Source organism: Macaca mulatta, chromosome X, assembly GCF_049350105.2.
Source record: "Macaca mulatta isolate MMU2019108-1 chromosome X, T2T-MMU8v2.0, whole genome shotgun sequence".
Classification (NCBI taxonomy): domain Eukaryota; kingdom Metazoa; phylum Chordata; class Mammalia; order Primates; family Cercopithecidae; genus Macaca; species Macaca mulatta.
In genome coordinates, this window is record NC_133426.1 from 47,403,807 (window position 1) to 47,420,039 (window position 16,233).

The 16,233-nt window shown below is 45.7% G+C and overlaps 1 protein-coding gene, 1 long non-coding RNA gene and 1 other non-coding gene across 5 annotated transcripts in view; 2 read left to right on the forward strand and 1 right to left on the reverse strand.

Annotated features, from left to right (window-relative positions):
- The window catches only part of ZNF157 (zinc finger protein 157), a 57,428-nt gene that overhangs the window by 21,543 nt on the left and 19,652 nt on the right, over positions 1-16,233 (forward strand). The gene's annotated exons all lie outside the window — the stretch shown is intronic.
- LOC114675246 (small nucleolar RNA SNORA11) lies at positions 1,340-1,468 on the forward strand. The gene has a single exon (XR_003726333.1). It is a non-coding gene; the product is annotated as a small nucleolar RNA SNORA11 (small nucleolar RNA).
- On the reverse strand, positions 6,529-14,855 carry LOC144338577 (uncharacterized). Its single transcript, XR_013412818.1, has 3 exons — positions 13,659-14,855; positions 8,677-8,856; positions 6,529-7,634 (listed from the first exon to the last, which is right to left on the reverse strand). It is a non-coding gene; the product is annotated as an uncharacterized LOC144338577 (long non-coding RNA).

Consider the following 16,233-nt stretch of genomic DNA (forward strand, 5'->3'; position numbering starts at 1 on the left):
CACGATGCCTGGCTAGTTTTGTATTTTTAGTAGAGATGGGGTCTCTCCATGTTGGTCAAGCTAGTCTTGAACTCCCGACCTCAGGTGATCTGCCCACCTCCACCTTCCAAAGTGCTGGGATTACAGGCATGAGCCACCATGCCCAGCCTGATTTTTGTATTTTTAGTAGATGGAATTTCACCATGTTGGTCAGGGTGGTCTTGAACTCCTGAGCTCAAGTGATCCACTCACCCCAGCTTCCCAAAGTGCTGGGAGTACAGGCGTGAGCCACCATGCCTGGTCCTGAAGTCTTGCTTAATCTGTATATTCTAGGAAGACACAGCAGAGCAGGAGCTGCAATCAAGAATTACAATGCCTCAGTCGGGCGCGGTGGCTCACACTTGTAATCCCAGCACTTTGGGAGGCTGAGGTGGTCTCAGGAGTTCAAGACCAGCCTGGCCAATGTAAAACCCCCATCTCTACTAAAAATACAAAAATTAGCCAGGCGTGGTGGCGCATGGTAGAACCCCCATCTCTACTAAAAATACAGAATTAGCCAGGCGTGGTGGCGCATGTGTGTAATCCCAGCTACTTGGAAGGCTGAGGCAGGAGAATCACCTGAACCCAGGAGGCAGAGTTTGCAGTGAGCTGAGATTGTGCCACTGCACTCCAGCCTGGGTGACAGAGCAAGACTCTGTCTCAAAAAAAAAAAAAAAAATTGCAATACTTATACAGAGAAATCAATAATTCCTTTATAGTGGAGAGTTCCTGATACCTAATTTTTTATTACCTTATTATTATTATTTTCTTAGAGACAGCATCTTGCTTCATCTCCCAGGCTGGAGTGCAGTGACACAATCATAGCTCATTGCAGCCTCGAACTACTGTACTCAAATGATCCTCCCACCTAAGCCTCCTGAGTAGCAGGGACTGCCGGTGCTTGTCATCACATCCAGCTAATTTTTTAAAAATTTTTAGTAGAGATGAGGTCTGTGTTGCCCAGGCTGGTCCTGAACTCCTGAGCTCAAGTCATCCTCCCGCCTCAGCCTCCCAAAGTGCTGGGATTCCAGGCCTGAGCCACTGTGCCTGGCTATGTTTTTTTTTTTTTTTTTTTTTTTTTCAGTCAGAGTCTTCCACCTGAGTCTCCCGAATAGCTGGGACCATAGGCGCACACCAACATGCCTGGCTGATTTTTTAATTTTTATTTTTGTAGAGACAGAATCTCACTACGTTGTCCACTCTAGTCTCGAGCTCCTGGCCTCAAGCACTCCTCCTGCCTCAGCCTCCTGAGTTGGTGGGATTACAGGTGTGAACCACTGCATGCGGCAGTTCCTAATACTTGAGTGTCAAGAAATCTTCTGGGGTGTGCTCAGAGCACGGGGCCTGAAGAATGCTTCCTCTGTTTACAACACACCCAATGGGAATCTGGGGTCATTGTGATGAGGGGCACAAAACTTGTGACCTCTCTCTGAACAAATGCCCCACATATGAAAAAAAAAAAGAAATCTTTGGTTAAATCTTCATATGGATGATAGAAACAATATTTTCTTTTCTTTTTCTTTCTATTTTTTTTTTTTTTTTTTTGAGATGGAGTCTTGCTCTTTTGTCCAGGCTGGAGTGCAGCGGTGTAATCTCAGCTCACTGCAACCTCCACCTCCCAGGTTCAAGCAGTTCTCTTGCCTCAGCCTCTCAAGTAGCTGGGATTATAGGTGTGCACCACCATGCCTGGCTAATTTTTGTATTTTTAGTACAGACAGGATTTTACCATGTTGGCCAGGCTGGTCTCGAACTCTTGACCTCAAGAGATCCTCCCATCTCAGCCTCCCAAAGTGCTGGGACTACAGGTGTGAACCACCACACCCGGCCGGAAACAATATTTTCAATTACAACCTTTTCATAAGTGATATTACTGGTCTTCTATGGCTGTTTGTCTTTTTGAAAAGATTTTTTCATCAATTTCTTTCTTTCTTTTTTTTTTTTGAGACAGAGTCTTGCTTTGTCGCCCAGGCTGGAGTGCAATGGCAGGTCTCAGTTCACTGCAACCTCTGACTCCTGGGTTCTAGCGATTCTCCTGCCTCAGCCTTCCAAGTAACTGGGAGCCATTAACTTGTTTTCAAGACAGAGTCTTGCTCTGCTGGCCAGGCTCAAGTGCAGTGGCCTGATCACAGCTCACTGCAGCCTCAATCTCCCAGGCTCAAGCAGATCTTCCCACCTCAGCCTCTCGACTAGCTGAGACTATAGGCGCACGTCACCATGCCTGGCTAATTTTTTAATTTCTTGTAGATAGGAGGTCTCTCTATGTTCCCCAGGCTGGTCTCGAACTCCTGGGCTTAAGTGATCCTCTTTCCTTGGTCTCATTCAGTTTTTAAGTAAGATTTTAAAAACTACAGGATGAAGGGTGGGCACAGTGGCTCACACCTGTAATCCCAGCACTTTGGGAGGCCGAGGTGGGCAGATCACTTGAGGTCAGGAGTTCGAGACCAGCCTGGTCAACTTGGCGAAACCCCGTCTCTACTAAAAATACAAAAATTAGTTGGGTGTAGTGGCACATGCCTGTAGTACCAGCTACTTGGGAGGTTGAGGTGAGAGTATTGCTTGAGTCCAGAAGTTCGGGGCTGCAGTGACACAAGATCATGCCACTGCACTCCAGCCTGGGTGACAGAGGGAGACCCTGTCTCAAAGAAAAATAAAAGGAAGCCGTGGTTATTGCATACTGTACTATACTTGCCTCGATATATCTGAGTAGAATTTGCATTCCACGTGTTTTCATCTTTACCATCCTCTTGAATCTTCAGTCTATCTTCCCTTCCTTTTTGATGTCTTCATGCTTTTCCAACACTCTTCTTCTGGCTGGTTCTATTTTTTTCTGAGTTGGTAGATGATGCACAATTTGAGTTTTCTGATGATTTTGTTCTCAAATAAGTCTGTGTGGGAGGAGCATTACTAAATAAGGAAGTGCTAGTCAATATCCAGATGACTAGGAATGGATAAAGTATTGTTCCCAACAGGGACCCAGTGTCCCCATGGGAAGAGCATACCTTGGATATAGTCAGTCTTCCTATCTGTGCCTCAAAATGCTGTGCTGCTTCTTAAGGAGCTTCCAAAGGGAAACTGATTTGTGAAGTGAGAACCACCAAAAAGACAGAATTGAATGACCGCAGTAGTGCTTCTTTCTCTTGCATAAGATTTCCTCTTGGGCCAGGCACAGTGGCTCACGCCTGTAATCCCAGCACTTTGGGAGGCTGAGGCGGGCGGATCACCTGAGGTCGGGAGTTCGAGACCAGCCTCACCAACATGGAGAAACGCCGTCTCTACTAAAAATACAAAATTAGCCGGGCGTGGTGGCACATGCCTGTAATCCCAGGTACTCGGGAGGCTGAGGCAGGAGAATAGCTAGAACCTGGGAGGCGGAGGTTGCAGTGACCTGAGATCCTGCCATTGCACTCTAGCCTGGGCAACAAGAGCGAAACTCCGTCTCAAAAGAAAAAAAAACTTTCCTCTTGAATTCCATTTCTGCCTGTTTTTAGCAGAACAGCAGCTTTGGCAGCTTCTGTCTCTGTCTCTGTCTCTCTCTCTGTCTCTGTCTCTCTCTCTCTTTTTCTGGTCTTTGTGAAATGAGCAGCACTCTGTGTGATTCCATGTGGTTGTCTGTTTCATATGTCTTTCAGCTGCCCTATATTCTGCCTTTCCCGTTTCTTTGTTCTTACATTCTTTTTGTCGATTGTTCTTGTTTCTTTTGATATCCAGCATTTCTCTTTCAGTTTTCCTTCTCAATTTCCCCCTTGATCTCTTTGTTCTTCCACTCACCTTTTCAAGTATTTTGGTTAGTCTTAGTCTGTTCACTCTGACAGTGAGGTTCTTGGTAGGTCTTTGATTTGACCTTCCTCTAAGCTCCCTTTGAGGCAATGACATGCCCTGATCTGTTTCCTCTTGTTTAATATATATGACTTTGTGTCAGGAGAGGTAGGTGGTATATCACAAAACTCAACATTTCTGCACTGAAAGTTTTCCGAAGTGTTACTGGTTTCAAATGAGGGATGAAACAGTTACTAAACTTTCCGACTGGCTCACATTTGCAACTCATGTTTCAATTTTTAGTTAGTGCATCTTTTGGTTTACTCTCTTGTCTGAAATACTCGGGACCAGAAGTGTTTTGGATTGTTTTTTTCTTATTTTGGAACGTTTGAGTTATATTCACTGATTCGGGATCCCTAATCTGAAAATCTGAATCCAAAATGCTTTAATGAGCATTTCCTTTGAGCATGATGTTGGTGCTCAAAAGGTTTTGTATTTTGGAGCATTTCCGATTTTGGATTTTTTTTTTTTTTTTTTTTTTTTTTTTTTTTTTTTGAGACAGACTCTTGTTCTGTCTCGTCCAGGCTGGAGTGCAGTGGTACGATCTCGGCTCACTGCAACCTCTGCCTCCTGGGTTCAAGCAATTCTCCTATCTCAGCCTCCTGAGTAGCTGGGACTATAGGTATATGCCACCACACCTGGCTAATTTTGTATTTTTAGTAGAGACTGGGTTTCACTGTGTTGGCTAGGCTGGTCTTGAACTCCTGACCTCAGGTGATCCACTCACCTCGGCCTCCCAAAGTGCTGGGATTACAGGCGTGAGCCACTACACCTGGCCAAGATTTTGGATTTTTGGATTGGGGATACTGAAACTGTATTGATTTTTTTTTTTTTTTTTTTTTTTTTGAGAGGGAGTGCTCTGTCACCCAGGCTGGAATGCAGTGGTGGGATCTCGGCTCACTGCAAGCTCCACCTCCCAGGTTCACGCTATTCTCCTGCCTCAGCCTCCCGAGTAGCTGGGACTACAGGTGCCTGCCACCATGCCTGGCTAATTTTTTGCATTTTTAGTAGAGACGGGGTTTCACCTTGTTAGCCAGGCTGGTCTCAATCTCCTGACCTCGTGATCCACCCACCTCGGCCTCCCAAAGTGCTGGGATTACAGGCATGAGCCACTGCGCCCGGCCCTGAACCTGTATTGATTTTAATAGCAACAGAACTGTTTGAGGATGCTTCTGTCACTTTGTCGTCTTCCTAACCTGCAGCCATCTGTGTAGGCTGTTTATCATCAGCTGCCATGACACTATGACAACTGTGATGCTACTCTTGGCCACTGTGATGACGACCTGAATGGTGCCCTGGAAGTATAGCATCATTCCCCTCTCCTCTTCTGGAAAAAGACACTTGTCATTTCATTTAGGGGCTACCCAGTTAATCCAGAATGATCTCAACTCAGATCCTTAACTACATCTGCAGAGATCCTTTTTCCAAATAACACCCAGGTAACATTCACCATGCCTGGGTGTTAGGATGTGGATATATCTTTTGGGGGAGCATACCATTCAACACTATAGTTTTTCCTCTAGCCTCCAAATTTATGTCCATCCCACATGCAAAATACATTCATCCCATCCCAACATACCCCAAAGTCTTAACCCATTACGGCATCAGTTTCTGCCTGTGGATCTGTGAAACTGGAAAACAAGTTACCTGTTTCCAAAAGTACAATGGTGGGATAAGCATAGGATAGATATTCCCATTCCAAAAGGCAGAAATTGGAAGTCATAAAGGGTTCACTGATCCCAATCGAGTTTGAAACCCAGTAGGGAAAATATCGTTAGATTAAGGCCTGAAAAGAATCCCCTGTTGAGGCTGGGCATGGTGGCTCACACCTGTAATCCTAGCACTTTGGGAGGCTGAGGCAGGTGGATCACCTGAGGTCAGGAGTTCGAGACCAGCCTGGCCAACATGGTGAAACCCCGTCTCTACTAAAAATACAAAAATTAGCCAGGCATGGGTGGCGCACCCCTCTAATCCCAGCTACTCAGGAGGCTGAGGCAGGAGAATCACTTGGACCCGGGAGGCGGAGGTTGCAGTGAGCTGAGATCCTGCCACTGCACTCCAGCCTGGGGGACAGAGCAAGACTCTGTCTCCAAAAAAAAAAAAAAAAAAAAAAAAATCTCCTGTTGCTTTGCTCTCTTGGCCTCTGCCTCACCCATGCCTCTGCACCTGTGGTTCTGCCCTTGGAGTCATTCTTCCTTTTTCTTGAAGGTAGCACATGTTTATAACCAGATAGTTCGATTAGCCCATTTCCTGCCTGTAAAATTTTGGAAGTCTGACAGCCTTCTGTCATTTTGTCTTTTCTCTGTTTCTTTCCGTTTAAGCTGGCAGTGTTTGTACTGGTATAACATTCTCAAAAGCCTTGTCATTCTCCTGTGTGTGTTCCTATTAGACAGGAAGGCCATCCACAGAGCTTTCTTGGATAATCCCATCTCTATTCCTGATTCTGCTGAAATGGGTCATCAGATCCTTGAGTCACATATCTAATCTTTCCAGGAAAAGAGCATGCTTTCCCAACAGTGAATTTTCTTTTTTTTCTTTTTGAGACAAGGTCTCACTCTGTCATCCAGGCTGTAGTGCAGTGGCATGATCACAGTTCACTGCAGCCTCAACTTCCTGGGCTCCAGCCCAGCTATCCTCCTGTCTCAGCCTCCTGAGTAGCTGGGACTACAGGCGTGAGCTACCACCCCCAGCGCCCCCCCTCTTTTTTTTTTTTTTTTTTTTGAGGCAAAGTCTTGCTCTGTCGCCCAGGCTGGAGTGCAATGACGAGATCTTGGCTCACTGCAACCTCTGCCTCCCGGGTTCGAGTGATTCTCCTGCTTCAGCCTCCCAAGTAGATGGGACTACAGGTGTGTGCCACCATGCCCGGCTAATTTTTTGTATTTTTAGTAGAGACAGGGTTTCACCATATTAGCCAGGATGGTGTCAATCTCCTGACCTCGTGATCCGCCTGCCTTGGCCTTCCAAAGTGCTGGGATTACAGGCATGAGCCACTGCGCCCCTTTTGTTTTTTATGGAGGCTTCATTACCTAGGCATGATTGATTAAACCATTGACCACTGGTGATTGAGTCAACCTTCAGCCACTCTCCCCTCCCAGGAGGTTGAGTGTGGGGCTCAAAGTTCCAACCCCAATCAGGCACTTGGCTAATTCTATTATTTTTTGTAGAGATGGGGTCTCACTTTGTTGCCAAGGCTGGTCTCGAACTCTTGAGCTCAAGTGATCCTCCCACCTTGGCCTCCTACAGTGCTGGGATTATAGGCATGAGCCACTCTACCTGGCCAACAGTGAATTTTCTAATTTTAGCATCTATTACAATCTGGATCGGCTGAGAATCTCCCAAATCATCAAGTGCTGGTTCCTTTTTGCTTAGCAGTTTCTTACTCAATGTATCTCTTATGTCTCACATTTTTCTGTAAGCTGTAAGAAAAAACCAGGCCGCCCCTTCAAACACATTGCTCGAAAATCTCTCAGCTAAATAAATACCGAAGTATTTGTATGGAAAGTACCTCTGGGTATTTCCAGAATAAAATTCTGTTAAGTTTTCTGCCATTATATAACAAGGATGGGTTTTCATCTAGTTTCCAATATCATGTTCCTCATTTCCTTCTGAGTCAAACTAGAAGCACTTTTAACATTCATATTTCCAACATTTTGTGCAGGATGATGTTTGTATTTTGTAAGATGATAGAAGCTTTCTTAGTTGTGTTACTTCCTTCCTTCTGAGCCCTCCTCAGCAGTGTTTTTGTTTTGTTTTGTTTTGTTTTGTTTTGTTTTTGGTAAGATCTCATTCTATTGCTCAGGCTGAATGGAGTACAGTGGTGTGATCTCAGCTCACTGCAGCCTTGACTTCCCAGGCTCAAGTGATCCTCCTACCTCAGCCTCCCAAGTAGCTGGGACTACAGGCGCACACCACCATGTCCAGCTAACTTTTTGTATTTTTGTTTATAGAGACGGGGTCTCACTATGTTGCCCAGGTTGGTCTTGAACTCCTGGGCTCAACCTATCTGTCCACCTTGGCCTCCCAAAATGCTGGGCTTACAGGGGTGGAGGCATCGCCATGTTTCCCAGGCATTGCTCAAACTCCTGGGCTCAAGAAATCCTCCTGTCTCAGCCTCTCAAAGTGTTGGGAATATAGGCATGAGCCACTGCTCCTGGCTAGATTTTTTTATTCAAGAGATGGGCATCTTGCTATTATGTTGCCCAGGCTGGTTTTGAACTCCTGAGCTCAAGCTATCCTCCTGCCTCAGCGTCCTGAATAGCTGGGGCTACAGGTGTGTGTCACCATGCCTGGCTTAATTGTAGATGTTAATCACATCTACAAAATATCTTCACAGCAACACTTAGATTAGTGTTTGATTGAATAACTGGGGCATATATCCAGTCCAATCGACACATCAGATTGATTATTGCAGTCCACCCCTCATTATCTTGGCACCTATACACATCTCTTTAAATCATACTTAATCTCTAAATAAATATGACAAGCTCGTACTTCTGTCTAACGTGATGCAATTGTCAAATATACAACTAAAAACACCTTCTTTTCCTCAGAAGAGGAGACAAAGTCAGTGGGCGATGCTCATACTTTCCCCTCATGTCCTGTAACTTAAATAAATATTGTGGTCCAGGAGTGGTGGCTCACGCCTATAATCCTAGCACTTTGGGAGGCCGAGGTGGGAGGGTCACTTGAGGTCAGGAGTTTGAGACCAGCCTGGGCAACATGGTGAAAACCCATCTCTATAAAAAATGCAAAAATTAGACAGGTGTGGTGGTGTGTGCCTGTGGTCCCAGCTACTCAGGAGGCTGAGATGGGAGGACCGCCTGGGCCTTTGGAGGTCGAGGCTGCAGTGAGCTGTGATTGAGCCACTGCACTCCAGCCTGGGTGAGAGAGCGAGACCTTGTCTCAAAAAATAAATGTCATACTACAAAGTTAAGTATTAATAGATTTTATGTTAGATGATAAGAGGATAAGAGAGGGAACAAAACAAATACTTGGGATGTACATGCATATATATTTATATATCTACACACATATGCCTAACAAAATAAGGAAGAAATACTCATAAAAATTATAGTCCTGTAGCCAGGGGCAGTGGTGCATGCCTGTAGTCCCAGCTACTTAGGCGACTGAGGGAAGAGGATCCAGTCCAGCCTGGGTGACATAGCAAGACCTTGCCTCTAAAAAAAAATTATATTGGCCGGGCGCGGTGGCTCAAGCCTGTAATCCCAGCACTTTGGGAGGCTGAGACGGGCGGATCACGAGGTCAGGAGATCGAGACCATCCTGGCTAACACGGTGAAACCCCGTCTCTACTAAAAAAAATACAAAAAGCTAGCCGGGCGAGGTGGCAGGCGCCTGTAGTCCCAGCTACTTCGGAGGCTGAGGCAGGAGAATGGCGTAAACCCGGGAGGCGGAGCTTGCAGTGAGCTGAGATCGGCCACTGCACTCCAGCCCGGGCGACAGAGTGAGACTCCGTCTCAAAAAAAAAAAAAAAATTATATATTGGCCGGGTGCGGTAGCTTATGCCTGTAATCCCAGCATTTTGGGAAGCCAAGGCGGGCAGATCATCTGAGGTCAGGAGTTCCAGACCAGTCTGACCATGGTGCTGGGATTATAGATGTCAGCTACCACTTCTGGCCTATTCTTTCTGTTTCTCTCTATTTGTCACTGATTTCTACCCACTTCAACCAACATGGTGAAACCCCATCTCTACTGAAAAGACAAAAAATTAGCTGCACGTGGTGGTGCATGCCTGTAATCCCAGCTACTCGGGAGGCTGAGACAGGAGGATTGCTTGAACCCAGGAGGCGGAGGTTGCAGTGAGCCGAGATCGTGCCATTGCACTTCAACCTGGGCAACAAGAGTGAAACTCCATCTCAAAAAAAAAAAAAATTATATATTTATATACAGACGTAATTTCTGAGATTTGGGTGGGGACACAGCCAAATTATATCAGCCGGCTACTGTTAGTCCTGCCTGAATTGGGTTGTTGTAGTTTTCAATTGACTTTAATCACAGGGCATTGTAGTGTGCTTTAAGGGGTCCTCTGTATTCCAGGCCTACTCTTCTTTATCTTCATTGTTTAATAGCAACTCAATGTCTTTTTTCTTTCTTTCTTTCTTTTTTTTTTTTTTTTTTGAGACGGAGTCTCGCTCTGTCGCCCAGGCTGGAGTGCGGTGGCGCGATCTCCACTCACTGCAAGCTCCGTCTCCCGGGTTCACGCCATTCTCCTGCCTCAGCCTCCCGTGTGGCTGGGACTACAGGTGCCCGCCACCACGCCCAGCTAATTTTTGTATTTTTAGTAGAGACGGCGTTTCACCGTGTTAGTCAGGATGGTCTCGATCTCCTGACCTCGTGATCCGCCCGTCTCGGCCTCCCAAAATGCTGGGATTACAGGCGTGAGCCACCGCGCCCGGCCTTTTCTTTCTTTCTTTTTTTTTTTTTTGAGATGGAGTCGCACTCTGTTGCCCAGGCTGAAGTGCAGTGATGCGATCTTGGCTAACTGCAACCTCTGCCTCCCAGGTTTAAATGATTCTCCTGCCTCAGCCTCCCAAGTAGCTGGGATTACAGGCATGTGCCACCATGCCTGCCTACTTTTTTTTTTTTTTTTTTTTTTTTTTGAGATGGAGTCTTGCTGTCACCCAGGCTGGAGTGCAGCAGCACGATCTCAGCCTACTGCAACCTCCGCCTCCTGGGTTCAAGCGATTCTCCTGCCTCAGCCTTCCAAGTAGCTGGGACTACAGGTGCTTGCCACCACGCCTGGCTAATTTTTGTATTTTTAGTAAGGACGGAGTTTCACCATGTTGGCCAGGGTAGCTTAGAACTCCTGACCTCAAGTGATCTGCCTGTCTTGGCCTCCCGAAGTGCTGGGATTACAGGCGTGAGCCATCGTGCCCTGCTGCAAGTCAATTTAATCTTGGTAGTTAGGATCAGATGCTCCAGCCAATACAGCAACTCCCTTCTTTTCCTGTTACCTCAGAGGCATGAGAAGCCTCAAGTGGCCGTGTGGCAGTCTTAGCTTCCAGTTCAATGAAATCACTGTTGTGTGCCTTGGTGAAAGCTTTCCTCCTTTTGGAGCAAAGGCCCCTATACCAGTGGAGCATAAGATCACGAAGGTAGGAAATAAAAATTTTGCTAGTGGGTTACTAGGGGTAATAGTGAGTAGTGCCATTTGCATTTCTGTTTGTTTTTGTGGGTTTTTTTTTTTGAGACGGAGTCTTGCTCTGTTGCCCAGGCTGGAGTGCAGTGGCGCAACTTTAGCTCACTGCAACCTCTGCCACCCGGATTCAAGTGATTCTCCTGCCTCAGCTTCCTGAGTAGCTGGGAGCCATTTGCATTTTTGCCCCCTTGATTCCTGGACTTGTGAATCCTGGCTATGGGAGAAATCACACCATATATTAAAATGGATTCAGAGAATATTCAGACTCTTGCAGGACATTGCCCCAGCCCGGCAAGGTATTGTCACCTAGTTGGCACTGTAACTGAGTCTTCAAAAAGCATGGTGAGGAACATGGTGAGACTTGTGAATTCCATGAGCATGGTCCCATTGCTCCACTGCTTTTGCTATGAAGTAAGTTCCTTGGTCAGAAGCAATGCTTTGTAGAATACCATGATGGTGGATTTCCTTTGTTGCATAACCCATGTATTCATTCCTTTACTTTCAGCTATTATTTCTTTTCTTTCTTTCTTTCTTTTTTTTTTTTTTTGTTGAGAGGGAGTCTAGCTCTGTCGCCTAGGCTGGAGTGCAGTGGCCGGATCTCAGCTCACTGCAAGCTCCGCCTCCCCGGTTTACGCCATTCTCCTGCCTCAGCCTCCCGAGTAGCTGGGACTACAGGCGCCCGCCACCTCGCCTGGCTAGTTTTTTGTATTTTTTTAAGTAGAGACGGGGTTTCACCGTATTAGCCAGGATGGTCTCGATCTCTTGACCTCGTGATCCGCCCGTCTCGGCCTCCCAAAGTGCTGGGATTACAGGCTTGAGCCACCGCGCCTGGCCTTTTTTTTTTTTTTTTTTTTTTTTAAGAGACAGTCTTACTCTGTCTCTCAGGCTGGAGGCTGGAGTGCCATGGCACAATGTCGTCTCAACGCAACCTCCACCTCATGGCTTCAAGCAATTCTTCTGCCTTTGCCTCCCGAGTAGCTGGGATTACAGGCTCGTGCCACCACACCCAGCTAATTTTTGTATTTTTGTTTTTTTTCAGACGAAGTCTCACTCTTGTTGCCCAGGCTGGAGTGCAATGGCGCGATCTCAGTTCACTGCAGCCCCTGCCTCCCAGGCCCAAGCGATTCTCCTGCCTCAGCCTCCTGAGTAGCTGGGATTACAGGCGCCCACTACTTTTTGTATTTTTAGTAGAGACAGGCTTTCACCATGTTGGCCAGGCTGGTCTTGAACTCATGACCTCAGGTGATCCACCCGCCTCAGCCTCCCAAAGTGCTGGGATTACAGGTGTGAGCCACCACGTCTGGCCTATTCCTTCTGTTTCTCTCTATTTGTCACTGATTTCTACCCACACACTGTTCTGGTCCAGGTTGCTGGCAGCAATATTGATCTAGCAAATGCCTCCCCGTTGGTCTTTTCCCATTCATATAGCATATGGTTATATTGGTACTGAACTCATGGGGTATCTCAACCACTAGACAGTGCATCTGGATTCACTGTCAACCCAAATTTTGTCAGATAGGGTGAAGGCACGATCTATCTCATTAGGCCCATAGGAATTTTGGCATATATATTTTTTAAAGTATAGTTACAGATTCTTGCTGAGGATCATATCTGCTTCCAGCACCCACAGTTGTAGCCCTGGTCCTAGAACCATTGCAACAAGCAGTAAGAAAGAAAGTTTAGGTAATATAGGGGAGAATTGTATAGTCATATTAGCATCTTCCCCCATCACCTTTACACCTTATCTCTCAGAAAAGTGGAGGAATCTCGGAATCTATCTAACAAGAATGTTCCATTGATTCTGCTCATGTTGACTGTGAGCACAAACTTGGGAAGGTGTGTAAGCCAGCTCTTTAGGCCCATGTCTCCTCTCTCTCTCTCTCTTTTTTTTGAGTTAGGGTCTGGATCTGTTGCCCAGGCTGCAGTGCAGTGGTGTGACCTTGGCTCACTGCAGCCTCAACCTCCAGGGCTGAAGCCATCCTCCCACTTCAGCCTCCTGAGTAGCCGGGACTACAGGCGTACACCATCATGCTTAGTTAATTTTTGTATTTTTCGGTAGAGATGTGGTCTCCCATGTTGCCCAGGCTGGCCTCAGATTCTTGAGCTCAAGTGATCCTCCCGCCTTAGCCTCCCAAAGTGTTGGTATTAAGGCGTGAGCCATGTTGCCCACTTTCTGTTCTCTCTCTCTCTCTCTTTTTTTTTTTTTTTTTTTTTTGAGATAGGGTCTTGCTCTGTCACCCAGGCTGGAGTGCAGTAGCGCAATTTCGGCTCACCACAACCTCTGCCTCCCGGGTTCCAGTGATTCTCGTGCCTCAGCCTCCCAAGTAGCTGGGACTATAGTTGCACACCACCACACTCAGCTAATTTTTATATTTTTAGTTGAGACTGTTTTGCCATGTTGGTCAGGCTGGTCTTGAACTCCTGACCTCAGGTGATCTGCCTGCCTTGGCCTCCCAAAGTGCTGGGATTACAGGCATGAGCCACTGTGCCCAGCCTTTTCTCTCTCTCTCTCTCTCTCTCTCTCTCTCTCTCTCTCTCTCTCTCTCATTATTATTATTATTTTAGAGACAGGATCTAGCTATGTTGCCAAGGCTCATCTCAAACTCTTGGGCTCAAGGGATCCTCCCAAGTCGGTCTGCCAAAGTGCTGGGATTATAGGCATGAGCTACTGCACCCAGCCTTTGACAAATGTTTCAACTGTCCGTTCCAATTCTGTGCCAAACTACAGCTCTGAGGATGATATGCAATATAATATGTCCATTTGATGTTTTATCTTTTTGCCCATTGTTGGATACTATGTGCTGTAAGGTGTGTTCCTTGATCTGAAGAAATGTAACATGGCAGTCTAAATTGGTATAGTATCTTCTGTTTCTTTTCTTTCTTTTTCAAGACAGAGCCTTGTTCTGTAACCAAGGTAGAGAGCAGTGGTGCTATCAGGGCTCACTGCAGCCTCAACCTCCTGGGCTCAGGTGATTCTCCTGCCTCAGCCACCTGAGTAGCTGGGACTACAGGCATGTGCCGCCATGCCTGGCTAATTTTTTGTATTTTTTGTAGAGATGGATTCTCCCTATGTTCTCCAGGCTGGTCTTGAACTCCTGGCCTAAAGCGGTCCTCCCATCTCGGCCTCCCAAAGTGCTGGGACTACAGGCATGAGACCCTGTGCTCAGTCATGAGAGCGGTTCCTAGGGTGCCATCCTTGTGGCAGTAGGAGCTGTCAGTTCCTCTGGTGGTTTCAAAGTTGGCTGTAGAGGAAATGCTGAATACGATGAGTACTGCCTTGCAATCCTCCAGTAGCATGTTCTCGTATAAACTGTTTCCATTATATTATGGAACTCTTCTGGGCATTGCCTTCTTTATTAGAATGTTTCTCTGACATCACCTAGGACATTATGGGTATTTCAGGTTTCAAGATTATTTTATATCTTTCATTCACAAAAAAATCACCATACCACCACATCTGGAAATTCTCTGATCCAAAACCTCAGCCATTGCTGTTGGGTAGCACTCACGGGCTTTTGCCACAATCTCGTCTCTATAAATACAAGTTGCAGACATTTTTAAAATCATGTCTGCATGTGGATCTTATATAAGTGCTCAAAAGCATCAAGAGAGCTTCTCTTTGCAATTCAGACACAGCCTGCTTAAATGTGGACTTCTTTTGTGTTGTTTAATGGAGGGAAGCTAGCAATATTCTCAGATGTGGAACATGCATCCTGCAAATGACAAGTAACCTGATTAGGTACTGTGTTTCTCGCGTAGTACCAGGGGTAGTAGGCAGTGACAGCAGTTCATTGTTTTGTTGGTTGGGGAATGTTAGGGGTGGATCCTGCCCAGGTTTTTCCTAAGAATTTCACCATTTGAGTGGTGCATTTTTGTTGCATTTATCAACCACCTCTGTTGGTCATGTATGTCACTATTGTATATAAATCAGTCCTAGCTTGCTCTTCAGTTTTTTGTTTTTTGAGACAGGATCTCACTATGTTGCCCAGGCCAGAGTGCAGTGGCACAATCACAGTTCACTAAGGCATCCACCTCCCTGCCGCAAGCGAACCTCCCACCTCAGCCTCCCAGGTAGCTAGGACCACAGGTGTGCACCACCACACCCACTAATTTTTTATATTTGGAGAGATAGGGTCTCACTATGTTGCTGATCTTGAACTCCTGGGCTCAAGCAGTCCTCCTGCTTTGGCCTCTCAAAGTTCTGGGATTACAGGCAAGAGCCACCATGCCTGACCGAGAACTGTAGCTTTATAGTAAGTGTTGAAATTAGGTACTATAAATCCTCTAGCTTTTTTCTTCCTTTTCAAAATTGCTTTGGCTGTTCTGGGCCCTTTTTTTTTTTTTTTTTTTTAATTTTTTTTTATTTATTTATTTATTTTTTTTTATTGAGACGGAGTCTCTTGCTCTGTCGCCCAAACTGGAGTACAGTGGCCTGATCTCGGCTCACTGCAAGCTCCGCCTCCCGGGTTTACGCCATTCTCCTGCCTCAGCCTCCCGAGTAGCTGGGACTACAGGCGCCCGCCACCTCACCCGGCTAGTTTTTTTGTATTTTTTAGTAGAGACGGCGTTTCACCGTGTTAGCCAGGATGGTCTCGATCTCCTGACCTCGTGATCCGCCCGCCTGGGCCTCCCAAAGTGCTGGGATTACAGGCCTGAGCCACCGTGCCCGGCCATGTTCTAGGCCCTTTTAATTCTCATATGAATTTTAGAAGCAGCTTGTCAATTTCTAACTATTAATTTTGTTTTATTGATTGTGATCAGTATTGTTTGTAATATATATATCTTAAGGAATCTTCTGAGGTTGTTTTCTTTGTGCCCTAGTATTTGACCAAGTTTTGTGAATATTTTATGTGCACGTGAGAAAAAGTATATTCTGTATGATCAGGGTGTGGTGTTCAATATATATACATCCAAAAGATCAACCTTACTGATTATGTGGTTTAGGTTCTTTATGTTATTACTCATATTTTGTCCATTTAATCTGTCTCATTCTGTGAATGGTATGTTAAAAGTCTCCCATTAGAGAATATTTATATTTCTTCTTGCATTCTTTTTTTTTTTTTTTTTGAGACAGAGTCTTGCTGTGTTGCCCAGGGTGGAGTGCAGTGGTGTGATCTCAGCTCACTTTTAGCTTTCTCTAATTCCTAACCAAGTGTCCTGGATATTATTCTTATTCTCTATTGTCTTGACTTTGTTTGTTTATTATTTATTTAAAAAAATTTTTTTTTAACTTTTATTTTA